Below are 21,609 nucleotides of genomic sequence, written 5' to 3'. Positions count from 1 at the left end.
TAACATGTTCTAATATGTCCTGTATCATCTAATAGAACCAAATATCTCAATTTCCATTTGGCTCAAAAATGATAGCTCAGGAAAGCAGCTGCAAAAGGTCCATTTTAAAGAAAGAAAAGGTGATTTAGAAAAAGACCAGCTACAGATCAAATGTAGAGAGGGGGCTAAGGATCTAAATTGCATTTTTAAGAAATAAATATTATACTATGAAATATATATTTATAATTATATTTAATTGTGTACATGATTCTAGCTGATAATAGAAAATCTCTGACCTCTCTATGCCATGTCTGTGATTCAATAATGTTTCACCGAAGGAAGTCTGTGCTTCACCTGTGTCACTCTATGGGTCAGTGTTAAACACACATGCCACATACCAGAGACTGCAGGCAGGGATAACTTCTGTCCCTCAGTAATTATTATTATGATAGGCATCATGTGTTTCTATTTGTTACTCATTTACTGTAACATTGCCACATTGTCACTTAAGTAACATATGTGAAGATTTCTGGCTCAATAATGACAATGTATTTGTACACACATTTATTATAACTTTAGATTAATCTCAAATTATCTAGTAAGTGAAAGATGATGTTATTTGTGAATTGACAAAATTGATATGGAAATGTACTTTATTGTTAACATTTATTAACTGATGGAATTGTGTTTCATACATCCACTGATATTTGGAGATATTAATAATGAACATAATATAGTATAGTATTTAGTGCGAACACAAATATGAATAAATTTTTACTAATAATGGAAATAATGAAATGTAAATGGGTTTGTGTCATTATGCACATGCGTTGACTGCTTGATTGTCTACACAACCTAACCCTTTATAAATAACCACATTACATGTGTTGATGAGCATGCTCTGGGCTGAACTCACCTGTGATTCATTAGCAACAAACTTTCACATTCATACAAAACAAACACAAACTCAAAATACGCCATCGTGGGGTTTCATTCTCTCCTGAGGTTGAACATCAAAGAGAATATATGATATATCCAGCAGCCTATTTTCACAATGGTTATCTAAAACATTCTCGAGAACTGACCTAATTGGGGCCGACCCGCTCTTTCATGTCGTATTTTGTGTTGTCTAACGCATGTAAAAACAATCAAACACTCTTTGTTGAGTGCATTTGTTTGATCTGTCAAATTGGAGTGACATCCATCCTTTTGGTAATGGCAGATATTATACAATATTTGTACACTATCATGAAACAATTGTCAAAAATGGTCCCAAGCTGTCTTCAGGACACTTTAAAAGGTCCTACAGTATATTTACTATTTACATTCATGCATTTGGCAGACCCTTATTCAAAGCTTATTCCCAACGCTTTCTCGTGGCAGTTTGTATGTATTTTGCAAGGTGGCTAATTTGTATTAATTCATACAACCACATTCATACATTTTTGTGCAATTTGCCTTGACCCCTGTGATGTTGGGGTTAGAGGTGGGGTTTCGTTATTGTTTTTTATTATTATTATAATCGTACATTTAACATTATACTTATTTATATGAATAAGCCAACTTGTAAAATATATGAATTATTGTGAGATCAGGCTGGTGTTCCCTGTGTTTGGACCATTAGCTATACAGGAGCATAGTTATAGATGCGCATACATTTGGTACCAATATATCGATTTTAGGAACCTCTTTATGTGTACTTTTTGCTGCAGTGACAGTTTGGGACCATTTTTAAAAAAGATTTTCTGACAGTGTACCCAACAAAAGTGTATTGTATATAATGATTTGCCCAGACTGCTGCTTGGTTGTTTGTTAAGCCCGGGATACACTGCACGATTATTGGCTGTCCCAGACGAAAGATTGCCATCATGAAACAATCGTCGCGATTTCTGTGATCGTGGCTCTTCATCGGTGGTCCTATGTCGTACAATGAGAGAAGTTCAAAGACGGCCGTTTTCCCGGTTTGCATCCAAAGATAGCCTACGATAGTTTTCATAAATTCAACACGATCACCGCACAGTGTGTTTTTTTTGCTACGACCTGCATTCTGGTATTTGTTTACCACGAGCGCATGCTGGTGGAGTTGCACAACGTATGATGCTGCCGCCGAAGCTTCCGTGTCATCATCATACCGTCTACATGCATCTCGTACCCGAGTTTAAGCGATCCATGTCGCACAGTGTGATAAGGTAAGGATCTTATAGGGGGGCAAAAATTGTGCAGTGTATTCCGAGCTTTAGGCAGACAAAAACTCGGCAGTATTATCGTCAAATGCATTTGCTCTCTTATTGTTATAACACTGTTGTTTTAGAAAGTCATTTTTTGTAGGATTAAGTGGGTAGTTGCCAAGGTGTGCTTTATGGTTGTTAGTTTTGATTGACTGCATATTTGTCATATTAACCCATAGTGTGCATGTGGTCCACTTTAAAAAAAAGAAGCATGAAGTTAAAACAACTTGGTTTTACAAGTCACTTCAATATACTCTTTTAAGGCTGTTTCAGTAGTTGACATAACTTATAAAAAAAATTCTAAGTTAAACTAGCATTAAAATACATGTTGATTTGACAAAAAAGCTGCATTTTTATAGTGTGCATATTAACCCGTAGCGGTGGAAGAACGTTTATATTCTCTCTGGGATTATCTAAAGTGAATTGATTAAATTTTCTGTCTTCTGTATTTTTTTTTTTTTTTTTGCCTGTTTCTTTTCATCATGGTCCCTAATGCAGTCTTGAACTCTGTTCACGTTTAAAATTATGTTTTCATAAAAGTCATGTTGTGGTATTAATATTGCAATTATGTGCAACTGTCATGGTCTTGTCAGACATCTGTGTTAGATTTAGGTCTGAGTGCATCTGACAGGACCATGACAGTATTATGTTCTGTGTGGGGACATGTGGATTCACATTGTGTGTGTGGTTGCCACATGTTCTCAGTGTCTTGTCGCTGTCGTGATCTTGCCAGACCTTAGTATAGGTTCAGGTCTATGTTCTGAGGGCAAGGTCATGGCAGCATTGTGGTCTGTGTGGGAACACGTGTTTTTCACATTATGTATCTGTGTCACGTGTTCCCAGTGTCTCGTCACTTTTACCCTGCTCCCTTATGTACTCGTGTCTTACGTAATTAATTATGTTCACCTGTTTCCCATTGATGTGGTGTCTTTATAATGCCCTCTTGTTCTCTGTCGTGTGCGCGTTCGTTGTTTGGAAATCTGTGTTCATTAGAGTTGTGACGTTCGCGAACGAACCGATTCTTTTGAACGGCTCACAAACATGAACGATGGGAGCCGAGTCGCAGCTGGAGGGGAGCCGTTCTTTATGTCGTTCTTTTTTCCTATGCGTGTTTCACACAGATGCACACAAATTAGCTCCTCCGCGAGACAGAACAGTTATAGGGGGAGGGGCGCACCCAGCGGAGGGGTTGTTCATTTAAGACTTGAAGGGGCTGATGTCCTATTTGCAAAGTTTACATTAGTAATAGTAGTAATATTGGACTGTATGTAGACATTTCCATTTTATTTATTCTAAATTGTGGAAGTGTTTGTAGTAAAAGCTATTTTGCACAGAAATTCATTGCAGCAGGCTTTGTTTTGATATTTATTTGTGAGCAGGTATTGTATGAATAACATAAGACAACGTAGCTTTACACTTTGTACTAAAGATAAATCCAAAATAGTGATGTCACTGTCTAATGTTGTGAAACCCTATGGAATATAGTCTACACACGACAAATGAGGTAATGATCAATATTTCAGAATAATTCAAACTCAGATATTGGTGTGTGATATCTGAGTTTTAATGATTTGACTACAAATCTAACCTCATCATTCCTCCCAGTGATTATTTACAGTTTTACAGGATAAACTGAGATGCCCCCAAGCTGGCTTCTTAAAACTGACTAAATATTTAAAAAGAGCCAAATGAGCCGTTCTTTTGAACGGCTCTTTGAAAGGAACGGATCGCCAAGATCCGGATCCCCTGAAAGAGCCATAAATCCCATCACTAGTGTTCATGTGCTGCGTGTTTCTAGATACCTGTTCCTGTTTTTCCATGTTAGAGTTTGTGTTTCATCACAGTGTTTTGTTTTTTTTATCTTCTGTTTACCCCCACGTGGGTGTTTTTGTTCTTTAATAAATACATAGTTATTTTTGTACATCCTTGCATTTGGGTTCGTCTCTTAGTTTTTCCTTATTCGGTGTTTATCACACCGTGACATAACGAACGCGCCAAACAGAACCCAGCGAGGATGTTTGCCGGTAGCCGCCTGGCGATACGGGGAAGGGCTTCCCGTCCCGCATACGAGTCGGGTTACGAGTTCTATGACCCACTCGTATGCGGACCCGAAGTGAACGTCAGGTGGCGACCAACCGGACCTGCCGGATTCCGCCAGTCTCAGGCCAGCTTGAGGGGCATGATGACCGGGGCTATCAGGCTGGGGAAGTCGACTGCCGTCTCCCCGGTGCTGGAGATTACTCCCGGGGCCAGTCTCGGTCCTGCACTCCCTGCATCTAAACGGAGGAGGAGAAGAACGAAGAGGACCTCAGAACCGGCGCAGTCGGAGACTCATTACTCACCGGCGCAGCCGGGGACACGTCTCGCGCCGGTGCAGCCGGAGACGCGTCACACGCCGGTGCAGCCGGAGACGCGTCACACGCAGGTGAAGCCGGAGACGCGTCATACGCCGGTGCAGCCGGAGACGCGTCATACGCCGGTGCAGCCGGAGACGCGTCAGACGCCAGTGCAGCCGGAGACACGTCACCCGCCGGTGCAGCCGCCGGCGCAACCGTGGACACGTCAGCCGCCGGCGCAGCCGCATGCGCAACCAGGACCACGTCACCCCTCGGCATCTTTTCCTTTGAACTTTGGGACTCAGTTTTTGCACTTTGGACATTTTGTTCCCCCTGTTATTGCCCCACCACCCCTTCATGATGTACTGTTTTTGTTAAACCACCCCAACCCATTTGTCACCTATGTTTGTCTCCCATTGTTGTTTATTGTAATGTTGTCGTGGGTGTTGTCTATTGTACAGTCTCTCGTTCCTCGTGTTTAATGTGTTTTTGTTTTCATGGCGTCTGGTATCCGCCTTTAAAGAGGGGGGTACTGTCATGGTCTTGTCAGACATCTGTGTTAGATTTAGGTCTGAGTGCATCTGACAGGACCATGACAGTATTATGTTCTGTGTGGGGACATGTGGATTCACATTGTGTGTGTGGTTGCCACATGTTCTCAGTGTCTTGTCGCTGTCGTGATCTTGCCAGACCTTAGTATAGGTTAAAGGATAATTCCGGTATTTAACACTTTGAGTCTCATTTCTGGTTTGTTTTGGATGAACTACAGTGATGGACACAGAAATTTTGACAATGGGTCGTGTCTTGAGTTTTTGACTCATTTAGAAGCGTCTCTTGACTGCTTCAGAATGGAAGTCAATGACCATGCACAAACATGTCATTAAAACAACACTTAACGTTCATTTTCAAAACTGTACTACTCACCGAGTGGTTCGTGGTGTTCGTTGATAATTAAAAACAAATATATTGGCGCAATTTATGATTTCAATCCGTGTTATTTGCTATAGTGGAACTATTTTTTTCAGATACCTCACAACCGCGTATATACTTCCGCTCTATATTTGAGTCTGAAGCGTTAGCACACTTCTGACCACTTGATGGCGACAACCACAACAGCCATACAAGTACGCTCGGTGTCTAGTGTATATAGACAGTCACAATCGAGCTCAACTTCAAACCTAAAGCTGGTCACTGAGCCATCAAATATGTAGGGCTGTTCCTAATAACATTTTTTGAGCTTCGAAGCTCTAGTAGAAATCAAATTGAATATTTGAAGCTTCGGAAGGAGGGGCTGAACATATTTTTCTCTTTAATAAAGGCAGGAATCTCTGTGTGTGTCTGTCTACAGTTTTATTATGTGGCGGATGTGTTGCTGCGGACCTAAGGGAGTGTAGTGCCTTTTTTTCGTGCAATATGGACATGCGACACGTTTAGAATTAATAAACTTTAAAAATACTACAGAACAGCGCAAGCCGGAAGCGGCGTGCCTGTCACGCGTCCTGCGTGAACAGCATTAGTGAAACAAAACACAAGATCAATACTTTTAATAAGGTAGCCTAACATTTTTCTAAGAAACAAACATTCCCGTATCAGAAATAAGCAGCACAGTAATTTTGGACAACGTAAAGGGTAGGCTATTTAAATAAAACAACGAAAATAAATGAACGAAGTTCAACAAACTGTTATAAAACGGTAGCATACTTTCAAAATCAAGTTTATTTATAACACTTACAATATCCAATATGTTTTTTTAATCAGCAGAACAATAAAGAAGATATTTTGCAGAAACCCCAGTGCTCTGTCATGCAAGTCAACCGATCCGCACACTTTAAGAGCTAAAGCATATATATCCAATACAACAGTAATCCCCCATAACTCCGTGTGACATATTGAAGTCTTGTGAAGCAAATCAATCAGTTTTTGCAAGAAACCGAACGTTATTTACAACACTATAAGCATGAATGCCACTGTCCGAGGCGATCTCTTCCACTGGTGGCGTTTGGTGGCTGTTGGCTATGGATGTTGGTCTCTCTGCGCCACCTATCGTGCGGGGGCGTGAAGCGCACTTCCTGCTTGGCAAAAGCTCTGCATTAACGCTGTATATTTATATATATATATTCGAATCTCAAAACTGAAAATCGAATGTCAACCCACGTAACGAATATTTGAATATTCTGGTCCAGCCCTAAAAATATGGGAAAAATTTCTTCTGAGAGAAATCGAGCGAAAAAACTACAACCACATATAAACAGACCCATTTCTGTTTCCCGGCGGCGGAGTGATATATCAGCGAGCAATGAGTCTTCCAAGAAAAGTCAATGGAATTTTACAAAATGCCAAATAAAACACGACAGAAACTGTATTTCGCTACACAACTTGTTTTCAATCATCAACGAACACCACGAACCACTCGGTGAGTAGCACAGTTTTGAAAATGAACGTTAAGTGTTGTTTTAATGACATGTTTGTGCATGGCCATTGACTTCCATTCTAAAGCAGTCAAGAGACGCTTCTAAATGAGTCAAAAACTCAAGACACGACCCATTGTCAAAATTTCTGTGTCCATCACTGTAGTTCATCCAAAACAAACCAGAAATGAGACCCAAAGTGTTAAATACCGGAATTATCCTTTAAGGTCTATGTTCTGAGGGCAAGGTCATGGCAGCATTGTGGTCTGTGTGGGAACACGTGTTTTTCACATTATGTATCTGTGTCACGTGTTCCCAGTGTCTCGTCACTTTTACCCTGCTCCCTTATGTACTCGTGTTTTACGTAATTAATTATGTTCACCTGTTCCCCATTGATGTGGTGTCTTTATAATGCCCTCTTGTTCTCTGTCGTGTGCGAGTTCGTTGTTTGGAAATCTGTGTTCATGTGCTGCATGTTTCTAGATACCCGTTCCTGTTTTTCCATGTTAGAGTTTGTGTTTCATCACAGTGTTTTGTTTATCTTCTGTTTACCCCCACGTGGGTGTTTTTGTTCTTTAATAAATACATAGTTATTTTTGTACATCCTTGCGTTTGGGTTCGTCTCTTAGTTTTTCCTTAGTCGGTAGGGTTGCCACCCTTGTCTGATAAAAAACCGGGACATATCGATGACCCGACCAATTGGTTTGCTCACAAGCCCCCTAACCCCCCCCCCCCCCCCCCCATAGCATAATATTTCTATAGACCTATGCAATTATTGGCAACACTTTACAATTTTTATTTGTTAACAATAGTTAATGTATTAACTAACATGAACTAACCATAAGCAGCACATGTGTTACTGTATTTGTTAATCTTTGTTTACATTACTTAACAAAAATACAGCTATTCATGGTTTATTCATGTTAATTCACAGTGCATTAACTATGTTAACAAGATTTAAATGATGTATTATTAACATTAACAAAGATTTAAAAAATAGCTTTATAAGTGCATTTCATTATTAGTTCATGTTAACTAATGTAGTACACTAATGTTAACTAATGAACCTTATTGTAAAGTGTTACCCAATTATTTGTTAATTATATTAAAATATGTAAATCACTTTTACAATTTATATAAGCTCCTTATACTATTAATGTAAACTTTTTTATTTATATTCCATTTAAACAGGTCTAAATAGCAACTAGCCGGCCTGAAAAATTTAACTAAACTTGATGAACTCACCTCTCAACATGTATTTTACAATCATTTTAACCCCCCTAGGCAATGCTGAAGTCATTGTTACAAACTGTACAGCATGCAAGATTGTTATTACTTTTAACTCTTTTAAGACAGGGGTACACTTTCGTGTAGTCTGGCGTAAAATGTGTCTTATATTTTCGCTTTTGGGGCGCTGACGGCGCTCCTGTTTCTAGATAAAGCCCGCCCACACTGACAATTGATTGGGTGATTTACCGAAACAGGCCAATCAGGATGCTCTCTGTCTTACATGCGCTTATTGAGGCACACACATACACAGACGCAAGGTCTCCGTCTCTGCCGTGCGCGCGCTAAATAATATATTCACATAGCTTTCGAAAACCGGGACATTCAGTGTCCCGGGAGAGTTGATAATTTTCCCGGGACAGGTTAGTAAAAAGAAGGACAATCCCGGTAAAACCGGGACAGGTGGCAACCCTATTAGTCGGTGTTTATCACACCGTGACAGCAACATCACATATAGCCACATTTATGCTACTGTACGGACCTCAACATCAGCTTTATCATCACGCACACATTTTCTCCCAAGCAATCCTCTGTTTGAACTTGGGACGCTCTTCTGTTTGAATTAAACAGGCAGAAATGGTCTGTGTTGTCCCAGGAGGTCAATGGGGGAAAACAGTAATACAGAGAAAGAGAAACATCAAAACACAAATATGCTCTGATATGAAAGCACAAAGGCAAGAAACAAAAATGTGTTTATTACTCCAGTGGTGTGCTGTCACACAAACTAAAAACAAACACACGCACGCACGCACGCACGCACGCACGCACGCACACACACACACACACACACACACACACACACACACATAGATATTTTGTCTCTGTTTACTAATTAAGTTTATTTGTGAGGCATTGGTAAAAGTTTGGCCTTTAAAAGTACAATCTTTACATACACATCATATTGTTTAAACATCCCTCATATGCACTGCAGTTCAATTACTATTATATCTAATGTATTGTAATATCACAGTAGATCAAATGTTATATCAAAGCAGGGGTGTGGGTGTGACTGTTTAGTCAAATAATCCAGTTATGGAAATACCAGGCACAATATGGCTCTATAAAAGCAAAGGCAGTGACTAGGCAATGCAGGATGGATTTCTGTAATTTCCTTTTTAAATGAATGACTGTACTGGATTATTCCGCATGGCTCATCAGCTCGGATGGGTTTAGGAAGCATATGCCCCATAAGTGGAGAGATGAGCCAGCAGTCGGAGAGCAGAGGGAAGGAGAGATTGAGTTTTGACGGTGCCTGGAAACGGAGCATAATTTCCCTCCCCAATGAGGCGACTGATTTTTTGCCCCGGAACATTAAAGGAGCCATTGCCAGGCACTGATGGCCTTAAGATTATAGGTAATATGTTGACTTCATTTTGCGTAAATAAGGGAAAATTGATATTGTTACAAAAATGGTCCCAAGCTGGGGCAGTACCCTTTAAATTGGTCCCATTTAGGTACAGATGGGTACACAATGGGTAGTATGTGCCTTTGAGGTATATTCACTTATTTGGTACAAATATGTTCTTCTGAGGTACGAATATGAACCCTTTAGGTGCAAAGGTGTACTTTTTGAAAGTTTTAAAGAGCAAGTATTATCCGTTTGACATTTTTACTTTTCCTTTGGTGTGTGTGTGTGTGTATGTTAACGCTATGGAAATTCCAAAGTAAACAATGACGCGAATTATTGTTTTGAACGTAAATCTCATTTCTTGGCCTACAAACACATGGCAACAAACACATTGTAGGCAACAGTTTAATTCCTGGGCCTGCAGTGTTGTGCCTGAACGAGTTCATTGAACAAAAGTTCATGAACTCGTTCATATTTTGGGCGAACGTGAACTGAACGTACTGTATTACTGCCTGATGGACGCAAGGTGAACTCGTTCATTCTGGTGCTTGTGAACGGCACGCTATCTCAGTTTAACGTCGTTCAATAGGGTGCCAGATTTCTATAGAGTCTTCCAGGCGAAAACCCGGCTAAAACACACTGTTAACAGGCCTTAATGTGTAGCGGAAAAAACACCCAATCTGGCAACACCGCCACCAGGCTGCATGCGTCATCAAAACAACACGGACGCTGCTGAGATCCAAATCTCTGCCGCGCCACATAGTTTAACATTAAATAACATCATATTTGTCCTAAATCGTTAACGATTAACATGGGCTGCAAACACATATTCTGGATCTTGAAATAGACTTTGACTAACCTCACGCTATTTAACCTGCACGTGCAGTGTGCAATACCTGCGAGTTGTTCTACATGCGACGCCTTTCCCAACACTGTGGGCCTGTTGATGTGGACATGACGGTCATTATCATAATTCCTCCCGCTTCTCAAATACAGCCTGTAAGTAGTCTATATGTTTTCATATTTAAAGAATTTATTACTGACTAAACCATGATTAAAACACAATATTTTTTTCAGTGTAGAGCACCACTTTCTGTCGTTTCTACGATCACAAATGCAGCTATGGTTTAGTATCCTTACTTTACCAATCTGTTATGTCCTGCTGAAGCTGAATTTTAAAGAGCACCAATTATGCTAATAAATTAGCACGTTAGCACGTTATTGTAATATCCCATAGTACCAGTGTTTCCCATATATAGGCTCTACTTGGGCGCTGCGCCCAGGTAAATTGCGACCCGCCCAAGTAAAAAAAAAATCACTTTACGAATTTCCGTATTTCTGAACTCGACTGGATGACCCGTGTTTTGGAGAGAGAGAGAGAGAGAGAGAGAGAGATAGAGCGCGAAAGAGAGAGCGAGAGCGAGAGAGCGCGAGAGAGAGGTGGGGGTCGGGTGACCGTGAAGATGATGCACGCGTCATAAACTCATCATCCAGCGCGGCAAACTGGATCAACTGCAGCAGCACATACAGAGCAGCCAGGGAACACACTGCGACCAAAATGGTCGCATATGCTTATGTGCATATGTGTTTATAGCATCTAAATCTTCATTTTGCGTGCAAGCACGTTGTGTCTCTCCCGTTGAGTGTGCGTTCACGTGCTCTCTGTTTCTCAATGAATTGGGTGCGACGCGAAGCAACCTCAGTGTCACATTGTATCCTTTCATGTTTCTGAACTTGAGCAGAGTTTCCCTTACGAAAATTAACCATGGTTATATTGTGGTAAAAGCGTAGTAACCATGGTTTTTTGGTGTATTGATTACTATCAGCAAAACCATGGTTTTACTACACTAACTATGGTTTAACTATGGTTTTTGAAAACCATGATTGTCAAAACCATGGTTATTTTGTAGTTACTATGGTTTTACTACAGTAACCATGGTTTTTTGGTTTTAACTGTAGTAAAACCATGGTTAATTTTCGTAAGGGTTTACCATTAGAGGTCTTTCTTCACTGAGGACGCGGGACCCGTACGGTTCCGGGTTTATATTTTAAATGGTCAGATGGGTCCGGGTCGGTCCTAGTTCATTACTTCGGGTCCCAAGTCTGATTAATATTGTGTGTAAAACCCGAGTCGATCGGAGAACGGCCGTGAGAGCTACCGCGCTAAAGCTCGAGTGCTGTTTTAGCGTGCCTCCGGTTTCTATGGCGATAGCAACTGGCTCTTGTCACGACCACGCGCCGCTTCATTTTCTTTATCCCATTTTTTAATAGTCTTACTATTAATAGACAATATCTTTACTAAAATCTAAACAGTTTGCACAGAGATTGTAGCAAAAAGCAGTGCTAATACTGAATGAGCAAAGCTCTAGCTGACTCAGGATATAAAAAACGCAAAGCTGTAATGTAAAGTCTGTCATCGGGACAGCACAGCAAGTAGACTTTTAAATCTGAAATAATTAGTGGATTAAGCTTTTTTTAATCGGCAAAAGAGAAATAGAAAGAAGAAGCAGTAAAAGTGCCTATCTTATAGAAGTTATTACCATTATAACATCAGTCACATTTATAATCTATAGACCTGCACTGTCTATATAGGCTATAGTATACATAGTATTGTATTATATTGAGTTTGATAAAAGGGGTCATCAAATTGCTTCATATATCAGTGCAAAAACATAAAGTGTTTTCGTGGTGCTTTGACAAACAGTGTCAGCTTTGTTTATGGCAAAAAAAGTTTGGGGTGGTTAGATTAATGAACTATAATTTGAAATTAATATGAATGTTTTATAAATCAAAGTATTGTGTTGTGTCACACATTATTAGTTCTTTGTTACATGTATAGTAGACCATTTTTTGTCGGTGGATAATAATGATTGCCCTTTTCACCAGCTACCACCACAAGTAAATTTCAGATCTGTGGGAAACACTGCCATAGTACATACATGTTATTAAAACTTGAACTAATGCACTGTGAGTCTTACAAATTGCTTACATACCTAACCGATTTCTGCATGTCTGGAAAACGCTCGGATTTAGTTCCTGTCTCCGCCTCCCAAAATGTCTAGTGTATTCGGATTGGTCAGATGACTACTCAACTGTTATTGGTCAACTGGGTTCGGCGTGTGTTTGAAAGGTTACGCCCCTGACTACGCGTGGGTTTTCCGGTTCTGACTGAGAGTCACAGGCAACGTAAACAAGCGCTATATTTCTCTATAAACGATGGTGTCTGTACTGCCTTACCACTTCGAGCTCGACCCAGAGAGTTCAGACGGTCGTTACGATATAAACGATCTCCGTCAATGAACGCGATTGGATTTAACTTTTTTAGGTGTCCTTAGCTCTGCCAGAATGCTAAACGAAGACGAAAATGTGTTGCAAAGACATCCAAAAGGTAATTTAACGTACTACATTACTTTGCAAACTATATGGAAACACCAAATGTAGCACATAGAAAGTATTTTTTGAAATGATTATAAAACTATTTGACTTATTAACATTATTTTACTATAGTAAACTTTTTATAAAAGACTGCTTACATACTACATTACTGTGCAAACTATATGGAAACACCAAATGTAGCACAAAGAAAGTATTAATTGAAATGAATGTTCTACATTATTTCACTATGGTAAACTTTTTTATGAAAGACTACTTACTTATAAGTGCTATGTTTTTACTTATTAGGTTTTAAGGAGAATGCAACAGGTTCCAGGGCCTCTTACCTGCGTGATTCATCATCCAGGTTTTGCACAAATTGTCTAAATCCCTACACACAGAACATTTATTGTACAGACTATAAGCCTTTGAGGTGCAGGACTAGAGTAAGTTTTATTACATTTTTAAACCAATAACACTAAAGTATCATTATAGTAACAAAGTACCCAAAAGAACAAAAGATGTAACTTTAAAGAAAATATAATAGTCAGTCAAAAGTTTTTTTTATTTATTACAAATATATATTTAAATGTTAAACAATATACAAATAAACATACTTTAGTAACCATATTGTGCTCTTGTTTCAAAAATTGTTCAATTCATTTCTTACAGCTATCTATTCAGATAAATGGCATATCAAAGCTTTGTCAGCTGGTGCTATCTAAGATGACACTTTAGGGTTATCATCCTGTCGTGTGTTGTTCTCCAGATACGCTTGGAGCTTCCTGATCAGATCGGTCACAATTTTGGCTTTCGACGACCCCTGCACTGAAGATGGCATGCAATCACGTCCTCCTTTGAAGGTCTCTCAAACTGTGATGCCAGGTCCATTGGAATCGGGGTTTCCTTCAGCTTATCTTCATATACCTCATCAAACACAAGCCTGATCACATCATCCACATAACTGTACAAATATTGCAGTCAATAAATCTTTTGTTTTGATCATTTATTTCCCTGCTTCATACATTAAGTTTTTAATTATGAATGTATTTGAAATAAAACATTACTGCTTACGGTATGTCACTTGTGTGTTTTGGGAACATAGCCTTGTACTTTCCCTCTCCTGCTTTTGTTACGGCTTGGTGACATTGTAATGGATGGCTGCAAGGTACAAATACCTGTAAAATATAAACAAGCAATTAATTTATTGTAAAAGTAAATACTACTTTATTTAACACAGTTACTAAAATACTTAAATACCTGCACAGCATTCCAATTAATGAGAAAATCAAATTTTTTTGCTGCAAATCTGAAATCTCAGGCTACGGACGGCAAAGGCATCCACTGATGATGGTGATGGAAACATTGTGAAACGATGCTACTGCCTGGGTTCCTATTATTATGCAGAGAAAAAAAACTTTGTCATCATCAGTTATACATCTAAGACTGGTAGTGGTTTCACTAGCTAAATACATCATATGTGTTACACACCTTTGCTCCTCATATGCCAGTCTGACTCCTTGTACTGTGTGTAATGATGTTGCATGTTTGCATACAGTGTAGAAGGATGTGTCCAGCTGCGAATCTAAGATATAGACAAATAAAACAAACATGTATTCAGTCAAAAAGACATATTATAACAATAGAGTACAACGACTATAAATCGTTAACGTTAGACTATTCATTAAAACGTAAATGTATTACATATTACATGGCCCAACATTAGCAACACACATTATGTGTTTACTTCGTTTCAAAATCTAAGAAAGCTTCAAGTAAATACAACAGTAAAATACATATAACTTTAAACAAATCATCTGTACTTAGAGTTTCTTGAGTTTGATCATGAGAACAAATTTTACTGGTAACAGTTTAACGTTAGCTGGCATTTGTATTTGTATTTAGCTTAGCAACTTAGCAAGTTTGTAAACATGTCTAAACCAACATCGATAAAAAAAACGATAGTCTGCATAATTCAACATACACGTGTGTAAATATGGTACGTTGTTTATGAAATACAGTATTACAACACAAGACAATTAGCTTGCAAGCTTAGCTCTACACGCACATTATGTTAATCTCCGGTTACCGGTTACGTAACGTACAGTAAAAGGCAAATAATAAACGTGAATACTTACAGCCTGTGATCCAGAAGTGCACAGTAATCCAACTTTCAAGAGGAGACGTCGCGCAAATCCAGCTTCGGTTCATGAGAAGCAGTTATTGTGAAAACTCCGTGAACAACTTCTGACTGGATTTTTCCGGAACCGTATTAAACATGATGTCCTCTGTGGAAGTCCATAAAGTGCTATTTTCCCTCGCATCTAAAGAGACAGCGTCTACTCGAGAGATTTAATCGCTTAAACAATGAAACAAGAGTTTGCAAACAGAGTCAAGGCAGGGACTCACAACCTCCGCCATTTTAGCTCTCTTCTGACTCGGCGCTCCCCACCCTCGTCTTTGAGGGCGTACCCAAGCAAAGCAGAGAGGGCTGAACTATGATAATGTTGGTCTTATCTACGTCACTAATCCCAGGAAGTAAACTGTTGCCTACAATCCGAGTGTTTTTTGTAGTCCTCGAACGTTAGAGACGATAACTCGCGTCATCGTTTTCTTTGAGGTATGTACTTTTTGAATATCGTTAGCATGTACTAATGCACACTTACACACAAAAGGATGTTTAAAAACGTGTATCCCATAATAGGTGCTCTTTAAAACATTGTAAGGAGCATCACATTTCTGGCTGACGTCAGAGGTATTCAGGCCAATCACAACGTACTGTAAGCTGGCCAATCAGTGACACAGAGCTTTTCAGATCGGTGAGCTTTGTAACAAATCAGAGCGTTTCAGACAGAGATATCTGGAGCTACAAAAAGTGTACGGTATGTGGAAAAGAATGTTTTTTAACAATAAACCACGCAAACACATACCAAATACACAAAATATAAATAAAACATACACATGTTTTAGCAACGAAATAGGTGCTCTTTAAGTACTTTCTTACTAATAAAACATAACATGTGCAGCACCCAATGACTAATATTAATATAGATGAAAAATCAGATGGCTAAATATATTTGTGTATCACAATACGTGTATGACTGTACCATCCGTGTAGTTATAGAGAGAGATATCATAGAGTAGCTTTTACAGTATATACAACGGCACTCGCATATTAGATTCATATCTGTCTATCGTGCAACTGCAGCCAGCGGGTGACCTTTCTTTGGCTACACCTTTGTATGAAGTCATCTTTTGGAGCAGTATAAATTTATGAGGGGTCTCAAGGTTGAGGCCAGCTGCAGCTAACAGCTAAGCCTTCACCTTTGGAGTGCCACTGTCGTGTGCCTGAAGATGTAGGGCAGTGTCGAAATGTTTTCCTCCCATTCTTTTTAGAACTGCCATCACCTTCAGGAGCTGATCTATCGCATGCATGCAGGCGGCAGTAATGCATGTCATTATTCCCTGTGTAGTTTTATTGGACTTTGCCTTCTCGGGAAGGATGTTCCCTTGAGGCCTTTGAGAGAGGAATACATGCATTTTAAAACCAAGCGTTGTCCTGCATCTACCGCAATGATTAGCAGAGGGTATTATCGGGTCAAGGAGATAAGAAGAAACATCAAAATAGGATCTCTCTTAAACATTTGATTTGACTTGTTCTTTGTGGTGGACTGAGATCGTAAAGTATCCATATTCAGTTCAAGATGCAATATAAACCAGAACTGGGCATTTTCATGAGACGATGATATCAGATTCTCACTCAAAACAATCGAGGAGCTTAGATGCAAAAGCTGCTAAATACCACCTTCGTCAAAAATTAGATAATGATATTTGCAGAATGGTCTCAGCATCTATTATATGTTCATCAAATACTCAATCAAATCTGCTTAATTCCGGCTTCTGTCCATTTAGAAACACCGGAATCCATTAAGAATATGATAAAAAAAAAGCTAATTTACAAGAAAACATGTTGCATACACTTTAAAAGGGTTTTGCATTTTCAATTTAAATTTAATTTGTACAGCACTTTTTTTACAATTTTGCATTGAAGCAAAACAACTGTAAAGTGGATACAAATATTAAAGGACATTCATATAAAAAGAGCCTCATGAAATATACAGAAAATATGTCAGTAGTGCAAATTAGATATTAGCAATATAATAATCTTCTTCTTCCTGTATTTCTTAACGCCATTCCAGCATCTTCGGCAATATTCATGGCGAGAACCAGGTAATCCATCCACAAGTTGATTCATACACAAGTTGGTGGACAAGCTACTTTTTTATTTTTAACCAGTTTTATTATGTAATTATTTATTCAGTTTCAATTTAGCATTTTGGTTATTATAGACAATACAAGCATAATGTAGGCCTAGGTAGTTCACATTATGGGGCGGTTTGCTGGACAGGTCTTATCCTACTCCGAGAAAAAAATGCATGTTTGAGCTGCCTTAATTTAAAAACACCTTGCCCTGACATATCTTAACACAGGGGTCTCCAAACCTGGTGCCCGCGGGAGCACAGAGTCTGTGAGGTGCCCGCCAAAGCACATTCTATTAATAGTTTCAATTGTAATATTTATTACATGTTTTAATATTAGCTTGGCTTGATGACATAACCCAATCAGAGGTAGAGCACGAGTCTTCACAGAATGCGAGTGGTAATGTTTTGTATGAAGGAAGGAAGGCTGCACAACTCGAAAAATGACGTCATGTGTCGATTCAAAATGACGCGCTTATTCTCAAATTCAGGACGACTTCAGAAATGTTTGGGAAATTGTAGCTTGTGTGGAAGCTACTTCACTACTTGGTCAAAAAAAGAGCTTAGCTACTGAAAAGCTATTTGATTAAGAAAGCAGCTAAGCTACCGCCAAACTACTGAAAAATGTAGGTAAACTACTAGCTTCGCTACTTAAATAAAACTAAATATAGAAAACAGTCATAAAATACAAAACAGTCAAATCACATTAGTCAAAACATGCAGAATAAAACATTAATAATAGGCCTGCTTAAAAAGATAAGTGTTTAACTGCGATTTAAAAATGGGGAAAGTGTTACTAATTTGAATATCCTGTGGAAGCTTGTTCCATAAAAAAGGAGCAGCGTTGCTAAACGTTCGCGGACCCACAGAAGACAGGCGCACACATGGTACTGCTAGGGACAGAGAAGATTCAGATCTTAATGAATGAGAGGGAGTATATCTTTCAAAAAGATCAGCAATGTAAGTCGGCGCCAGGTTATGAAGTGCCTTAAATGCCAGGAGTAAGATTTTAAACTCAATACGCTCCTTAACAGGAAGCCAGTGCAGATGTTGAAGAACGGGAGATATATGGTCGCTCATAGAAGTGCGAGTAATGATTCTAGCTGCTGAGTTTTGAACAAGTTGCAGCCGGTTCAGTGATTTGTGCGGGAGACCATAAAAAAGAGCATTACAATAGTCCAAGCGAGAGGTGACAAGATCATGGACCAAAATAGCAGTACTCTTTGTAGAAATGGTAGGACGCAGCCGATTTATATTTCGAATATGATAGTACGCAGTTCGAGTGATTTTGTTTAGATGGCCTTCTAGATGACCCCCAAGCTTGTAACATAATTTGAAGGAACAATTGTAGAACCATCAATGCACATAGAAAAACCACTGGCCTTATTAAGATTATTTTTTGTACCAACAAGAAGAATTTCAGTTTTAGTCATGTTGAGTTTGAGAAAATTATTTGAAAACCAAGCTTTAACTTCAGATAAACAATTAATTAAACTTAGTGGAGGGAGATTGGTTTGGAGGATAGATAAAGCTGGGTGTTGATGAGCTCTTGCACTTTACCACAAAAATAATAAGCTACAATGATAACAAAAAACAACTGCAGTAGTATAAATGAAGAGAAACAAACAGCAAAACAACACTCATATAACAGTAGCAGTTAATTTATGCATGCTGCAATGCATGATGGGTAAAATTTTCAAATCCAGAGACTTAAATAAGCTAAAATAAGTTGATTCAACTCAAAATTTCTTGTTAAATGAGAGAAATCATGTAATTCGTGCATTAATCTTAAAAACTTGCGTGATGGAGGACATTATATTTTGAACAGTAAGTTTGCATTTCATTGTAAGGGTAATTTCACAGTTGCATTAAGCAAACATGAATATCTTATTTTTATGTATTTTATCTGTACTGTAAAAGTAATTGTCCTTATTGTAATTGTAAAAGTACATTAATAGTCATATAAAAGCAAATATACATACATATCTTTATGTTTAACAAAGCTAGTTTACTTTAAATTTATTTAACAATGCTGTTCATTGTCTGCACTGAAAATGCTATGTTGCATCCTAGTTCCCTTTCAGTCGGTCACAGTGGCGGAGCTAGACTTTTAAAACTGGGGTGGCAAAGGGGTGGCAAGGTATTATTTTGGGGGGTCAATATACAAAGTGTTTAATTACACTAAAAATAAATTATTTTCCACAAAATGTATATAGATTAAATTAAAGTTGTTTATTTTCCTAAATGTACACAATTATAGCCTATATGTATTAAGTATAGAGCAAAAATAGAACAACTGGCATCTGTTTGGCCCTGATTTGCACATGACTTTTGCTTCTTTAGAAAGAAGTTGGTAATATTGCTTTTTCTCTTCATTCTGCTGTCCCTAAAGGAAAACTTGGTTACACACCTCATTAAGAAACCAAAATTTGGAACAATTTGCTTGTTTTTATTTACCATAAGTACACCGTTACTAATAATACAAATACTAAAGTAATACATTACAACAAGATCTAAGTATATTGAGGTCTAGCCTATTTGATAACACAAGGAAAATTGCTTAAAGACATCTAGACATGTTATGTGAAGGGAGGAGGGAACGAGATTCCGTAAACTTTAATGTAATGGTGTAAATAGACTTCTGTTCCTCACATTAAGCTATGGAATGGCTTCAGATGACTTTGTGAAAATATAATCCAACCCTCTCAGACCCAAGTCACCCAAACTGATGTGAAAAAAGCGTGAGGCACCGAAAAGCGTGCTGTTACATCCCTGTACTATCTCCACCGTGGTTTTATTAATTTCAATATGCTGCATTACACGTGCCAATATGAATTACCCTACCTAATGTCTGTGATTGTTGCTGAAGATTTGCTAACGACATGTTTTTTATTGTTTTAAGCATCTTCACGCAGGCGTGACAGTATTAGTCAGTTTCACAAGACTAGTAATGCCCATTGAAGTATAAATGCTAAGCACTACAGTGCAACGTCTCCCTTACTTCCCGTTAAAACAGTACTTTGTTTAATTTAATACCAATAAAAGCCGTACATACCAGCAAAATGCTCTTCATCGATCCTGTGTGTGCTCCGCGTTATGTTTTGGAGCACGAAGGAGCTGCGTGTCAGCTTAACCAATAGGCTTGTTTGACTTCAAGCAGCACCTCAAGAATCGACAGCCGGATTCCGTCAAAGTACCGCGGCGGCGCCGCATTAAGTCGATCAAGCCTAATGACAAGTGTAGCAGCAACAGCACGCTTGTGCGTTCTGCACATTCTCGTCTGCTGGGAGATTTGAGAAATGTTCGTAATAATTAAACAGTGTAATGTTTTCAGTTGTGTGGCAACAGGGGTGGCAAGGACTTCGTCTGTCTATCGAGAAGCTCTCTTACCTGCTCGGGAAGACGCTGCTGGCTCGTAGTTGATTGAAGATTCCGATCCAGCACTTTGCAGTGGAAGCTCGTGAATCTTCACCTCTTTTTTCTCAGTTTGAACTTGAGTCTGAGTGTGTGCGTTGCCTCTCCCTGCACGCTTTCATCAACTCAGCACAGTTAAGAGTGTTTTTCCTTTAAAAGAGCAGCACGGGTGGAATTTGTGTCTTTTTAAAGACAGCCATTCTCTCGTGTCACGGCGGAGTGCGTCTTTTTAAAGAAGTCATTTCGTCCATGCAGTTCCGGATGCGGCAAATGTATGGGTTCAAAGATGGTCACAAATCTCCGTCTCTCGTGTTGGGCATTCAGCACGCTGAGGTGGCGTTTGTGGAGGGTTCATGTTCTGACTCAGGGCATGCCCTCGCAGATATATGGGGACCTCAGTTAAAGGTGCCATGGGAACATTTTTGGATTTTTTTTCTGCATCACAGTACTGAATCGGTCAGCAGGTATGTCCTCTGGCTCTCAGTGCTGATCCGCAGCAGCGGTCACACCACACACTGTAGTTGTTTGTGCTCCCACGGCACACACATCGGCCATCACACCTGTCCCAAATTCTCGGGCATTCGTTTCACTACAGTGAAAGCGTCCGATGCACATGTTCTGCGTGCAGAAGTCAATGTCCTACTGGCGAACGACGCGATCGAGTCGGTCCCTCCAACCGAGATGAGGTTAGGCTTTACAGCACGTATTTCATAGTTCCCAAAAAAGGCGTCCGGTTACGACCGATCTTGGATTTGTGAGTTCTGAACCGTACTCTCCAAAAGAGGCCCTTTAGGATGTTAACGCCGAAGCTTATATTTCAATCAATACGCCCCCCAAGTTTGGTTTGTAGCCATAGACCTGAAAGACGTGTACTTTCATGTGTCCATTCTCCCACAGGCCGTTTCTCCGCTTTGCGTTCGAGGGGCGGGCATACCAATACAAAGTACTTCATTCGGGCTGTCTCTCTCTCCTCGTGTC

General features: G+C 39.3%; 1 protein-coding gene and 1 long non-coding RNA gene across 4 annotated transcripts in view; one reads left to right on the top strand and one right to left on the bottom strand.

Moving 5' to 3' along the window:
- LOC135729598 (uncharacterized) overlaps nt 1-21,609 on the top strand; it is a 548,602-nt gene that overhangs the window by 277,433 nt on the left and 249,560 nt on the right. The window lies entirely within an intron of this gene.
- LOC135722063 (uncharacterized) lies at nt 13,519-15,658 on the bottom strand. Of its 2 annotated transcripts, XR_012335967.1 has the most exons (5): nt 15,097-15,658; nt 14,450-14,543; nt 14,219-14,351; nt 14,033-14,136; nt 13,519-13,922 (listed from the first exon to the last, which is right to left on the bottom strand). It is a non-coding gene; the product is annotated as an uncharacterized lncRNA (long non-coding RNA). The 2 variants fall into 2 exon arrangements; XR_010521815.2 differs by having other exon boundaries at nt 13,519-14,136.

The sequence above is a fragment of the Paramisgurnus dabryanus genome, chromosome 24 (assembly GCF_030506205.2).
Source record: "Paramisgurnus dabryanus chromosome 24, PD_genome_1.1, whole genome shotgun sequence".
Taxonomy (NCBI): domain Eukaryota; kingdom Metazoa; phylum Chordata; class Actinopteri; order Cypriniformes; family Cobitidae; genus Paramisgurnus; species Paramisgurnus dabryanus.
The sequence above is the reverse complement of the archived record's forward strand: the minus strand, read 5'-3'. Positions and strand labels throughout refer to the sequence as shown.